The sequence below is a fragment of the Pipra filicauda genome, unplaced genomic scaffold (assembly GCF_003945595.2).
Source record: "Pipra filicauda isolate LSUMZ 115617 unplaced genomic scaffold, ASM394559v2 scaffold67_size6003252_pilon, whole genome shotgun sequence".
Lineage (NCBI taxonomy): Eukaryota > Metazoa > Chordata > Aves > Passeriformes > Pipridae > Pipra > Pipra filicauda.
The window spans coordinates 1,303,477-1,317,557 of record NW_024104842.1 but is presented as its reverse complement, the minus strand read 5'-3'; the positions used below and the strand labels follow the sequence as shown (position 1 = coordinate 1,317,557).

At 35.9% G+C, this 14,081-nt stretch overlaps 1 protein-coding gene across 1 annotated transcript in view; it reads right to left on the bottom strand.

The window, feature by feature from the left end:
• SORBS2 (sorbin and SH3 domain containing 2) overlaps positions 1–14,081 on the bottom strand; it is a 154,102-nt gene that overhangs the window by 124,816 nt on the left and 15,205 nt on the right. Inside the window, exon 2 of the mRNA XM_027735493.2 lies at positions 6,789–6,916. The gene's annotated coding sequence lies outside the window, so the exon portion shown is untranslated. The remainder of the gene's footprint in view (positions 1–6,788; positions 6,917–14,081) is intronic.

The following is a 14,081-nucleotide window of genomic DNA, read 5'->3' as shown; positions in this document are numbered from 1 at the left end:
CAAATGGACTAAAGCGTTTAACTGACTTCACAAAGACCACATTGCTATGGTATCCTAAACCATGTGTGATCATTAATTATCTGGATTAGACTGAAACTAGCAATCTAAGCCTATATGTCCTACATATGCTATTATCTGGGGGTTTGCCCTGATTGCTTCCCCACACATTCTTCACAGTCAAAATATTTAATAACTAAAATGCAATAATCTATGGTTAGTAATGTAGTGACTTTTATCAATGCCAGTGTGAAAGGCACTTTGCCAATAACAGCATAAAATGAAATAGCTGTTAAAGAACTGACTTAAAACCTAAGCTTTGACATGTCACAGTTCATGTCAGCAGCACAGATATATCTGAAGGGCCAAGCCAGCTACTATGGTCTAAACTGAATGATCTTACACTGAACTTTGAGCTTGTTTTCTTTATTTCCACTTGCCCACAGCGGGACAGTGATTTACATGGTTCTCCTAGCAAACTTGGTATTGAGCATTAGCCCAGGTAGAGAGTTTGTAACACTGAATACTCAATTACTCTGCAAGTGCATAGAAGCAGCTGTTTGTGACAGTTTAACTGGCCCAGACATATACATGAATCTTTAAAGCCTTAAGAGTATGAACAACCTTTGTCCAGGCCACTCTGGTTTGTCAGATAATTGACAGACAAGTTAGTAAATTCAATGAATAAACATGTTGTAGTAAGTAGTTCAACCAGTTGACTAAAAGATCTTTCAAACTTGCTCCGTTGTGCTTGCTGGCCTGTAAAGGACTTTCTTAAAAGAGCCTAGATTTTGACTGGAAACAGCTCTCCATCTCTAAGCAAACATTTTGGTCAAGCACGTATTATTGCTAAAAGCAAATATTAGAGCATTGATGTCACACTATTGCTTTTCATTCTATCTGGACACAAAGAATACAAAGATCTGAAAATTTAAAAAACCATGCTCCTTACCCATGGCACATAACAGTATTTTCAATCTGAAGTAAGCTGGATGGTTTTGTTCAAATTCTGATTAGACGTTGGCACTCAGTTGATTTCAGCTGTTCTACACATTCCTTATTATTTATATGTATTTTAATACCTATCTAGACAGATGCAAATTTTCTTCACTAATCATTTGGTTTTACAACCTGACACTTGGCGCATCTCACTACAGAAATCTAGGCACTATAAGTAATTTGGATGAGACTTCCTAGATCACAGGAAGACAGATCAACACCATGCTGACCTGCCGCCTGTCACTTAAGTGTTTTGCTAGAAAACCACCATGCAGTCAGCTGCTACAAAGCAAAAAACCACACAATTATTTCCAAGTCAGTGGATTTAGGTTTATCCTATTTACATAAAGGTGATAAATCAGATGGGGTGGGGAGGCCAGTGTATAGCAACCTTTGCCCTAGAACATACAAACTTCACAAGACATCATGTTCAAAGTAATTCAGCACAGCCCATTTGCAATACATCTATATGCTTTTTAGGAATTCAGATGTTTGCCTAGTTACACGTTTTTAGCCTTTGAATTCCAAGGTTCTGGGATTTTGTTAGGGTTTTGTTCGTTTATTTTTAAAAAGGGCAATTGATGATGGTGCTTTTCAGAAGCATCACTGTCAAGTCAAAATTGAATTCCAGTTCGAACAGTAGATTAAAGTGTGCACCTGTTCAGTTGTAATGAAGATTCTTTCATAGTACACAAAGCCATTACTGTAAAATGCTTTGCATGAATGTATTATTAGCTACTCCAATAGGTATCACTATGAAATGGTAATACAGCTTAAAACATTCAGTTCTTGCGTTACAGGTAGGCTTTCTAGAAACATGCCTATAGATACAGTCAGAACATACATTAAGGAAGATTTTTCAAAAGCTTTCAATACTATCTAAATTCTGCTTCCAGACGTCATTTTTAATCGCTGTTTTTGTCACAGGAAAAAGCAGTGTCTTTCAGTAAATTACAATGTCTCCAGACTTTAAGCCACAGAAACTAAGTTTTTTGTTTAATGCACACTCACATTTCACAGCCTTGTTTTTACGAAGACTTACAGAAGTTTTAGTCTCGCTTTTAAACTGTTACTTTGGGCCTGAGCTGTAACATCCCAAAAATAATCAGCTTCCCTTTTCAGCACTGGAAGGCTCTGTGCAGGATACAGAGGGAAAGTGGGAGCCAGAAGGTGATTTTACACGTTTGGAGATTCAATGGACCTCTGAGAGCAAGTTTCAAGTGCCTTTATTTGGCTAATCATCACTGTGGAAAGATTAACTAGCTAATTCTGTACACTGAAGGCTAGGAAAACTCTTGAAAAATTCCTTTCACTGGTCAGAACTCAACTGTACTGAAAGACTAAGTGTTACCAAGACAGAGGAACTAGCTCTCCAGATCAACTGTCCCTTTACGTGAGCAACATAGCTTTACCTTCCCACTCTCACCTCCTCTGCTCCCTTCCCTCACAGGAAGCAATAAAGACAACAGTATATTATTAGATCTATTAACTGTTTCTCTCTGCTGTTCTTATTTCATTTTTCTTTGACTTTGGAGAAGAAATCCACTGCTTTCCACAAGGTTCAGAGACCTGTTACAGATTCAGGGTCACAGATACAGTTCTCTACCACATCCAGCTGCACCTCATCTCTTAGCTCACTTAGATCTATCAAGATGAATCACACAAGTAAGTGAATCCTATACAGGTGCCTCATGGTGCACTTGCAAAGTTGAGAGCCTACTTGCACAGAGGAACTTGTTGCTTGGACTTTCAGCTTCAAAGGATGGAGCCACTACTACATTTGTCACTTGTTTCTGCAGAGACTAGGGAAGATAGTCATGTTAAGAGTCTCATTTGCACCAGGATAGTTCCTTTCTAAATGCACTTGTATTAAATGATTTTGTTATAGGGAACCTTTCTGGGGAACAAGTCACTAGCAGTCTCAAGTATGGAAGCAACCTAGGTGCCCAAGTTACGTCCAGCAGTAAAGATGACACAGCCTTCTAAATTGCATTAAATATTTAGGGACATAAGCCACTAAGGAAACACACCAATTCTCAAGACACTAATACTATGGAGATAAATGCAGTCTTACATACATAAACTCATAATGCCTTACGTGAGCCAACCTGAAAACAGATTAAAGCATACCTATTAGATTACTGAGAACGAGACAGTGCTTAAAAGCACGCTTTTGTCCTTAAAGTACAAGCACACAGGTGGGGAGAGGTTGGACCAGATGACCTCACTGTGCTTCCTTCCAGCCTTACCCATTCTGTGGTTCTGTGGCCAAGCAGGGAAATTCTCTATCATATATCATGCAACTTTATTACCAAATCAGTATTTTTCAAACTTGACTTAACACAAGTTAGACTCAAATGTAACAAAGCTTGAGGGAGAAGTGAAAATTAAACTATTCATTGTTTCATATGCAAAAAATACTTGCTTTTGACCATGAACTTTTCCTTTTTTTTTTTTTTGATGGAAAAGGAATGATTTCAAAGTTGCAGAATCTGAAAAATGTTCATCTAAAAGACTGGGGTTTTTATCTAAAAGACACTGAGTATTTTAGAAAGGTTAAGCAACCAGCAGCTTCGACAATATATTTAAAATTATTAATTCTGACAAAAGATACTCATTGCTGTACTTGAGTATTAATAAACTAATTAATTTTACTCTCTTCCCCCAAACCACAGAATAATGATGATGAGCAGAGGCTACTGTGAGAACCTAGGAATCCTGCCATTTCCTATTTCATTTGGATATATCAAAAGGTTAAGCACAGCCTAAGCTCCAGAGCCAACAAAGATTCATTGCCATCTTGCATTACTGCAGACAGAAGATAACCACAAGGTCATAAAAATTCTATACCTCTAAAGCAGCTAGTTACATACAGAATCACATCACAAACTTTTCCAGAGCTATCTATTGCCATCTGAGAATGTCACATGGCCAGGTAAGTCCAGTGCAGACACAACTCACAGGTCTCACATATGAATGCACATACCCTCAAGCATCTCCAGTCTGGTATATTCCCAAGTCTGAGGTTAACGTAAGAAAGAGGTGACTGCATGATGGCCTTTTACTCAGATTGATTTCCTCTATCAGCAGGTCTTGCTTTCCAGTTTTCAAAACACCTTTTTCTGCTCCAGCATTGTCACATACTAAACCCATGCAGTTTCAACATAATACTATGATCTGCTGATACACTCAGATCAAAGATCAATATCCTATACAGAACAGTCACCATAAAACCCCATTGTCATCAATAAGTGAACTGAAGACCACACAGTGGAAGCAACATTGACACGTTGTGACTAAACCATATACTGATTTAAGGTCTTTCTAAGCACAAAGCTTCTGACAGGATACCTAAGCTATCATGATCTTTTGTTTCCTAAGGTAGCAGTTCAGTAATAGTGTTGGAAAACACTTATACTGGCAAGAAGAAAACATTTTCTGAGACACTTCGATGAAATTCTATCGCAAAATGCTTATAGATACACTTGCCTCCCACCCCTCTATTTGAGCTCACAAAGACAGTAAGGAGGAATACATTTATGTAACAAAAATTGTTCTAATTGAGCCTTTTTTCTTCACACACAAAGAATTAAAACCAACAGTGTTAGGCAGTCTCAAATTTAATAGGTTCCTTGGGACCATATCATTAAGTAAAATGAAAAATCCAAATACAGAAGTTTATTTTTTTCAGTGTAATTGACACCCCCCTTTTGGGAAGTGAACAAAGACACACTGTCAAAAGCAGAAAACTGCACAAAATGTTACCATTTGTTCCCCATGAATGCTGAGGTATACTTACTCAATGAAAGAAATTCCACTTCTCTCCTGAGATTTCCTCCCTTTAGCTGAATTTTGTGCCAAGTTCACTCAGTTAAAGATTGGGTTGTGTTAGCATGCCGGATACAAGTTCCTGTTAGTCAGCTCTGTTACTCAGTCAAAAATTAAGTGCCAGGTATATAGTAACTTCAATGTTAGGAGAATTAAAATACGATCACTAATAGACCATTATTGGCCCTTACTTTAAACAGTTCAAGCATTGTTTTTAATTTAAAATACTTGGTACATATTTTTATCTATTATGCAGCCTAATCATGTGCAATTTCTCCTCCAGTTATGTTTTTAGACATGTTAAGGGATCACAGATTTCTAAATTGCTATGAAATGACTTAAGTTCCTTCAGAAGCTTCAGGTTTTAGGGAAGTAATTTTCAGGTGACAAATTCATCAATATAAGACAAGTATTCTCTAAACTGTGGCCAAAAGAACTTAGGAAGGATAAGGGTGACTGACCTACAGGACTCGGGAAACAGCTTTATATGGGACAGTAAGACAAGACTAGGAATGATTTTAAACCAAGAGGAATATAATTTCAATAAAAAAATGAGAGGGGAAGAAGAACAGAAACTATCTCTTTTGAAATAAAGTATTCCTGGTACTGAAATTCCCATTGTTCCAAGTGGATACCTACATTACAGTAGCAGATATCAATACTCTCAAATATCAGAATAAAACATTATGGTAAACTTTGCAACTGAACCAGACTTGGGTTTATGTTTTATGAAGAACTGCTAAAGAAAATTCCTGATTTTTTTGCAAAAGTTTCTGTGATATGCTTTATGAAATGTATAAATACACTTCAGTTTTTCTCCTTTTATCCAAAAATACACTGGAAAGCTTTTTACTAACACTTAAATGAATTGGAAAGTCTCCAAACAGCTGTTATGTAAAATTGCTGATCTGTTTTGTTTGGTTTTTTTTTCCTATGAAAATATAATGTATAACTACTGTTTTACATTAAATATTCAACTAATTTTAAATATTACATAGGGTTTTCAATATATTTTTTGAAACAATCTGATATTAGGGCTATAGGAAATCCTGCAAAATGAACTATGAGGAACCAGGGCACATAGTGTGTTAGTACACAGTAATTGTGGTAAACCAAAGCATAGCAGCATATGTGATCAGATGGACTAGGTATATATAGGCTGCCATCTAATGCTAGCCAACTGCTTAGAAAAGCCACAGCATAGAGCAAAAAAATCTTTTGCTCTTCCAAGATTTTCTTCATTTTTATTGCAATAAAGAATAAAAATAGAAGGTAGAGGACAAAACAGTCTTTTGTTTGGGTCAAACTCAGTTAATATTTTATAATCAAAGGAAAAAAAATTGTTTCAAGATGTACAGTCGAACCCAAAGAAATGGTAAGCCATAAATATCTTTAACAGAACCATTACAGAATTATATGATCAATTAAAGACTACTGACAAGTATGCTTACTGTCCTGTGAAATAGGCACATCACCAAGAAAAAGAAACCATTGCATTAGATAACATCAACCTATTTTATCTACACAAGATGAAACTAGCAAGCAATGAGACATGAATGAATTGTTGGTAAAGCTTATTTTTAAACTCTGACTTGACACAGAATATACTTTACAATACAAATTCTTAAGTTAATTAAATACAGAACATTCAAACAGATAAATAATTTCAAGACAGAACAGTCACCACTTATGTTTTAAAACATTTAATGCCTTCATTACAGCAAACCAAAAACAAAGTACTACATAAACAATTAAACACCCACTTACACCAAAGTACTATTTTGAAGTTTGTAAAAAGCAGCACAGTAATGCCTTAAGAGATTAGTCTTTGTACTTGATACAGTGCATGCAGCAGAACTACTAGCAAACAGAAGCTGGTTTTCTCGGAACACTAATTAGAAACTCAAGAATGTAAGTCATTAGGGGAGGAAGAAAGATAAATCCTTAAAAAAAGTATGGCTTACCAGACAGACGAGTTTAGTTGTGTCTCAAATGCAGCAGAAGTAAGAAATTTCTGTATGTGTAGACCTTGTTGATTTAGCCCTTTATGAAAGTTTCTCTCGAGAAATTAATTTAATTCACATGCAGGAGTCTGGAAAAGAAGAAGAGAAAGAGTCTGAGCTGCTGACTGATGTTTTTGTTCTATTTTCAGCAGCAATGGGCTTGCCTACTATCGAAATGAAAATGCAATACAGAATAAGCAGCCTCCCAACTCAGGCCAAAGAAAATCAGGAAATCCATAGCAAAAAAACTTTGTTCATTGTCCAAATTTTCATTTAAAGAAACAGAAAGCACAGGGAACAACGACTATTGATGAACAAAAAAAAAAAACCATGTTAAAAGGAAATCAGGGACCTTGAAGACTATTACCTTTAGTTCAGAAAATGAACCACCATGGATATTTTTTAATGTGAAAATCACCTTTTGAGTCTGGTTTTATCTGAAGATGTTTTGCCTTCTTTACACAAGGGTTCATCTGAGATAGAAGTTCTTCTATTTGCATTTAAGTCCATCATTCACGGACAGAACAAATCAGTTTACCAAGACTGAAGCCAGTAGTTTGTTTCTAGTTTGCATTTTAAGTTTTCAGTTTCAGCAACAGTGCTATATGGGAAGCTTAGTGACCTGAAGCTGCTGTCACTCCATTTTTTTCTGCCAGAGCCATTCAGTGACATGATAAGTATCTCCCTGCCCTCCTCTGTCACATCGCTAACCAATCAGCTTACCCTCCCTTAGTGTAAAAATACTGGGAAATGGAAAGCATCAGTACAAATTAATGACTCTAGGAAAAGACCCAAAACATCCTGATGGGTACATAAAGGCTAATTGCTTTGCAGTTTAAGACAACACAGATAAAATAAGTCAGTGGAAAATCAACAGGTTATTTAATTTTTTGCAGCTCCTTCTGGTGAAAGAAGTTGTTTCCAAGAAATCCCCCTATATAACTTTCCTCTAGATATCTCAGCAATTCTGACAAGCACAATTTCCATTTGCTTCATCAGAAAAACTTCTCATACATCATCACACTGTTAGGCACTGCCACTGAAAATCTCATTACTTCTGTTCAAGGAAAAATTATGAGACTTAGACTTACTCTCTGCTCAAAATCTAAAACAGGCTGGTGTGGCAAGATTACAAAATGTTTCAATATCTGTTACATTTCCAATCAATTCTACTTAAGCACACTCATTTGGAAACATTTTAAAACACTATGGGTCACCCTATTTTCTGTTCTATTTGTGAACAGTAGACGTTTGGAAGTTACAGTGACACATCAAACAGGATGCCAGACACAGGCTATTTAGTAAACTATTAAAAGAGTAAAGCAAAGCTCATTGTTACAAACAAACACAAAAAGCATACTTTTTTTTCCTGAAGACTCCCATAAAAATCATTAGCTATGAAACATTTATAACAATAATGAAAAAGCTGCTGAGTGTGAAAATATAGCACAAATTCTTTCTGGGTTAGCTCAAAAGCATCCTTTCCATTTGATCTCAGCTATTTTTAGTGTTATTGCAGTTAAGAGCAGCTACAACAAACCCCACAAACTCTAAATACCAACTTGTTAAATTAATCATTATTGCTGCTTCATTCCAACTCTCTAGTTTAAGACCACCATTTTACTGCAAAACTAGTTCAGAGAAGTTAAAAAGCTCAATTTATATTTAATTCGAGGTTCATGAACAAAGAGATTTAAGGACTCCAATAGCTTAAATTTCAGATAATGTGTGAGTTCTAGCTAGTTTGAGAGCTATAATGGACAGGTGAAATATGCAGTATAGTTTGCAAATAAATAAAGACCTGTGGTTACAAGCTAAATCAACAAATATCCACATGTCAATTACTAATACTACACAAATACAAAACTAGAAGAATGTGTTAAAATAATTATTAGCAGACCAACTCACCACTGAAATAATATAACACACAATGCTTTGCAGTGCAGTATTTCTTTTCTGAGTTTTTTTCTCAGAAAGCAGATTTACCATTAGCTGATTCAACATAAGCACTTAACCCATTTTGGTACCTTGTTTCTTCATGCACTCCCTGCAACTCTATTTGTGCATATTACTGTTTACCAATTAGTATTTATAGCATTTACATAAGCACTATTTCAGTATATACTAAGATAAGCTTTAACTACTGGATCGGATCATCTTTATCTACAGGAAATATTAGATGCCAGAAATATCATATATATCATCTAGGTCTCAAAGAGAAATATATCTGTATGCTAATTAGTAAAACAAATTAATATGTCACTACCACCAAGATTGTCACCTTATGCTTTTCAGAGACTGACAAAAATCTCTTTCGTTTTATGGATATCAGCAACATTAAAATCAAGAATATAATTTCTTTAGGGGCCCACTGCAGTGCGATTTAATCAACTGCTGGTATTAAACAATTCAAACATGATATAGAAGTGTACAGTTCACAATGCTAATGTAGGTACTTGGTTGCAGGTCTCCGGAAGCTCTATGACCACACACTACAGCATGGAGATTCTCATAAACCAGAAGAAAAAGTCTTCATAGATAAGAGATACCAAAAATTGTTTAAAATACTGATAGACAAGAGAGTTGCATACCCGCTTCAATGCACAGGTTCATATAAAGGAAATCTCACCTTTTCTAAATCTAACCTTTCAAACACAGTTGAGTCACTGAAGCTTCAGAGGGAATGGCTGAAGAAGAATCCTCTGTTTGAGAAGTCTCTCTGTGCATTTCAAGATAAATACTGCACAGCCTGGTCTAATGACTGTTTTCTCCTTGTATTATTCTATTAATATATTTCAATAGTAGTGCAATACCTTCTACTAATACGATAATATGTCTAAACGAATTGCACATTACCTGCCTCAGAAAGAAACAAGGAGTATGGACAAGATTTCTCTCATTTTTTTTCCCAAATAACCATATTTCTTGAATTTCAACAGAACTAGGACAGATAACATTAAATGAATTTAACATAGGAGAACAGAAGTACAATGCATGCACTCTGCATTTGCAGAAGTCTCTCTTGAGACCACTTCAATCTCTGAAATTAGTATTTTAGAGATTACAGATAAAAACTATATACAAAAGGAAAGCTATCAATCACGTTTTGTCCCAGACTTCAGCTAGTCTTGCAAATGTCTTAGACACATATGAACTTGAAGGATCTTACAAATAAGACATTTTTTCAATGTCCGATGTGTGCTTTCAGTAGCTTCCACTGTTGAAAAGCAATGTAGCTATGAAAAAGTTTGGCCATTCTCCTGGACATGATGGAATACCTTGTTACACATATGTCATATACAGCATTACTTGTGGTGGTTCCTACATAATGTAACATAAAAAACTCCACACATGAATGCATGTGCTAACTGAATCTAGTGCCAGGAATGCCTATATTCAAACAAATGCATCATATTCCTATAAAGTCAAAGGATGAAAATAAGTGGGAAAAGATTAACCTCCAGCAACATCAGTTTAATTTCTAGAGTTCACACAGATGTTAGCACTTAAAGTTTGGCATCATCAAATGAGTTGTAATCAGCTTTCGCTCATGCTCAGTATGAATATGCTCAGGAATTAAAGGGTGACAATAGTCACAAGTTGGCCAGAACATGTACCTGAACAGTCTGTTTCTTGAGAATTGGATTAAGGTTCATTAGTCAACATCTCATTTAGAACATTTCTGGTCTATTTCACTCATATCTGACACAAGATATTTATAATTATCATAAAACTACCAAAAGGTTATTTATTGATGGTCAGTTTATACTTTTTCTCCTACTTAATATATTAGGAACAATCATGTGTTAGCACAGGAAACTTGGTATAAATTTCTCACCAATAATTTCTCACCATTTTTATTTAGAAACTTCTCCAAAAAATTACAATAAAAAATATGTCAGCTTCTTTCTCCTATTCCCAAATTTCTAGTGCCTTGTAACCACAATGGCTTCTTAAATTCTCACTAGATCACTATGCACTGATCAAAAGTCATGATAAACTTCCATTAACTACAATAATCAAGACCTGACTGAGGACTAAGAGATAGGAAACTTTTAGATAGGAAAGGACTGCAGACAGCTGTCTTCTACATCAACAGTTCTTGCCCCTTCCCCTATAATTAAATGGACTTGGCATTCTAGCCAGGTTACTTCTCAGTACATCTTGATGCCCAATATTGTCATGCATACCTCAGCCTCCTGTTACGGCAGTAGCTTAAGAACTGTCATATTAGAACAACAGCACATGTAACAATGACTACAAATGCACATGCAGTTTTCTTTAGTTAGATATGTATAAAAAGGCAGTTTGAAAATTTTCTAGACCATCATATAAAATAGAACTCCTCAAAAATCCTCAACATTAAAACTCCCATATAAACAACAAATTCTGAATTTTGTTCTCTACTACATTTTCATTAGAGCTACACATCAAAAAAGGTGGATCATCTATTGAAAAATAAACTGACTTAAGCTTTCAGAACATAGGATTCAACATTTCAAAAAAGAATATGTAGGTAATCAAGTTACCGTGATAGTTACATTTAACACTTTCCTAACCCTAAAGAAAATAACTTACCTCAATAGTGATTATGTTAAAAGAGTTCAAAGATTCTCCCAAAGTGACTACAAAGTCTTGCTCTTACAACCTATCTGTCCAAGCATCCCTGGCATTAGAGTCAACAGTCAAGACATTTCAAGAAGTGGGAAATTATCTACAAGCTTTGGGGACAATAAATTACAACCTACGTGAATAGTACAGAAGTGACACCTACAACATTTATCACTGCTTTGTGGCTTCAGAATTACCACACTGAAACTATGGTTAGAGAATTCTCATCTTTAACAAAACTTTCAAAGGACACTGAAGTTTCCTTAAGTTCATACTCTGGAATTATTTTCTTTTTTTCTTTTATTGCTCTGTTAGCCCACTGGTTTTACGTTTAAGAAATTCTGTTCTCCAGTATCTCAGTGTCTCACAAAATAACTCTCCACATTAGAAAACACCAGAGTGCTCCATCCTGACTAAAGAGGATTTTTCCATAATTTCCTTCAAATTATCAATGGTGAATGGCCCACATCACTGACATAATTAGGTTAATAATAAATTTACTAAACTTTTCTCTCCAGCTTTGGTATAGGAGTGTTTCATCCCTATACAACTCATCAGAAAACTGGGAAGACCGAAAAGAGGAAGCCTGGGATTGTGGGTTTTTTTCTGACTTGTGTTTCTCAAAAAGCACTCAAGAGCCAGCCAAGAGTTATCAGGCAATTTCTGATCCAGCAGAGTATCCAATCAGCCTTCTGAATTTGTCACAGGAGTGTTTTACCGATAACTCATGCATTTGAAAGACATGGATCAAGACATCAAGTACAAAGAATCGTGCTGTCACTTTATTAGCATGAACTGGTCTTTGTGCAAAATGGCAGATGGTCGATGAAGACTTGACTCTGCTGCTCTTCTCCAGAGCAGCAGACCTGCATTCTCTTTAAAAAGTCACTGCATTCTCTTTAAAAAGTCACCAACTGTCTTTAGCTATATTTAGTTCTCATTTTTGAATTCGGGGTTTTTTCGTGAAAGACATTTTGTAAATAAGCAGCTATGCTATAATTTTTAGCGTGTTTAATAACACCATTATATCATATTGAATCCATTAAAACTTATAATGCCTTTGACTGAGCACCAAATAAATACATTAAAACATAAGGATAGTCTCGACATTGAAGTGAAATCCCACACATTTAAAAAAAGTCTACTATTGAAAGCATATTACCTAAATATTTAGAGCCTCATAGTCATCTATTACAATCAATTCCAATACTTAAACCAATTCCATACAAATGGCAGCAAACCATATAACTGCTCTAATACTGATGTGAAAAGCGGCTACACTCACTGTAGCTATCACTCTGAAACTGGACCAAGAGGATAATATGCCTGACTATTTTGCTAGTAAAACTAACATCCTCTGTTTCAAGAGTAAACAGTTAAAAATGTACTGGGAAATAAATATGAAAAGGCCTTTTCAGGAAATGGGGAACAGAAGCTTATTGTTAATCTCCCTCCTGATACACACCGCTAGTCCATTGTTTCAAGAACTTTGTACAAGGTTATTTGTCTTTTATGCCCATTTTCTATTTGAATGTGTTCAACTACTGTGTAAGACTGTGGGTTTTTCTGCAAGGGTACTGGGGGCATCACAGACATATAAACAAGCTAGGACTCTCAATCTGCAATGCTCATTGTGACTTACCAACTCAAATGACAGGGTCTTTTGAGCCCAAATTCAAAGTGACAATTTTTAAAATATGTGTTTTACATATGCCCAAATTTCTAAGCATCTGTATGACTTTTAACAGTAAAGTTACCTAAGTTACCAAGCAAGCAATGTCTCTAGACATTGCAGACTCAAGCTACTTGCAGCTATGCTGCCTCCACCTTTGTCCACCTTCAGCACAGTGAAACCACCATGGTTACAGGTGTCCTGTACAAACTTGTGAGGCACAAATATCCATAAGATTTTCTCAGGTTATTTTCCCTCTTTATTAAAACCATGGAAGATGCTATTACCACACCAGATGTTATTTTTAAAAACACTGTACTGATGGACGTTAAAACATCTGCCACGGATATGGAAAACCTGGATTAAACTTCCAGAAGGATTTACAGTCACATCTCCCACTTCCGTGACACAGAACACTAAGTGTCATGCTATTGTCTGGTCTTTTGAGGACACTGGACCATCTTTTATAGAGTAATCACATAACTTCATAAGGCTCACAGAGCTCTCTCTTTAGCTTAATAAAGGAAATTTACCAAGGGAAAAAGAAAACTTAAGCAACTGCCTCTCCTCCAGTTACTCTGAAATATTTATATCCAAAGAATATACTCTGAAATATTAACACCTTCCCAGAGTTATCCATAGATAAAACTCTGCTTCCTTCTCAAGGCTCTGGGGCCATGCATGCTCCTGTGTGCTGCTGGCACTCTCAAGCTAGCCAGTCCATGCAAAGAAAAAGAGATCCACAGAAGAAACACAAGTCCCAATTCCTTCCTTCCACTTCACAAAGATTTATGTTACAGAGCACATAAGGCCTAATGCCATTCTGCTTTTTCTTAACCCACCAGATTATGGTCAGGCCAGCTTTACACCTCCGCACTCTGTATTGAGCTTCTATTCCAATTACCATGACTAAATCCACAAAGGAATTTAGGCTTTGCAATAATTAACACAATGGTGTTCTGCCAACTTCC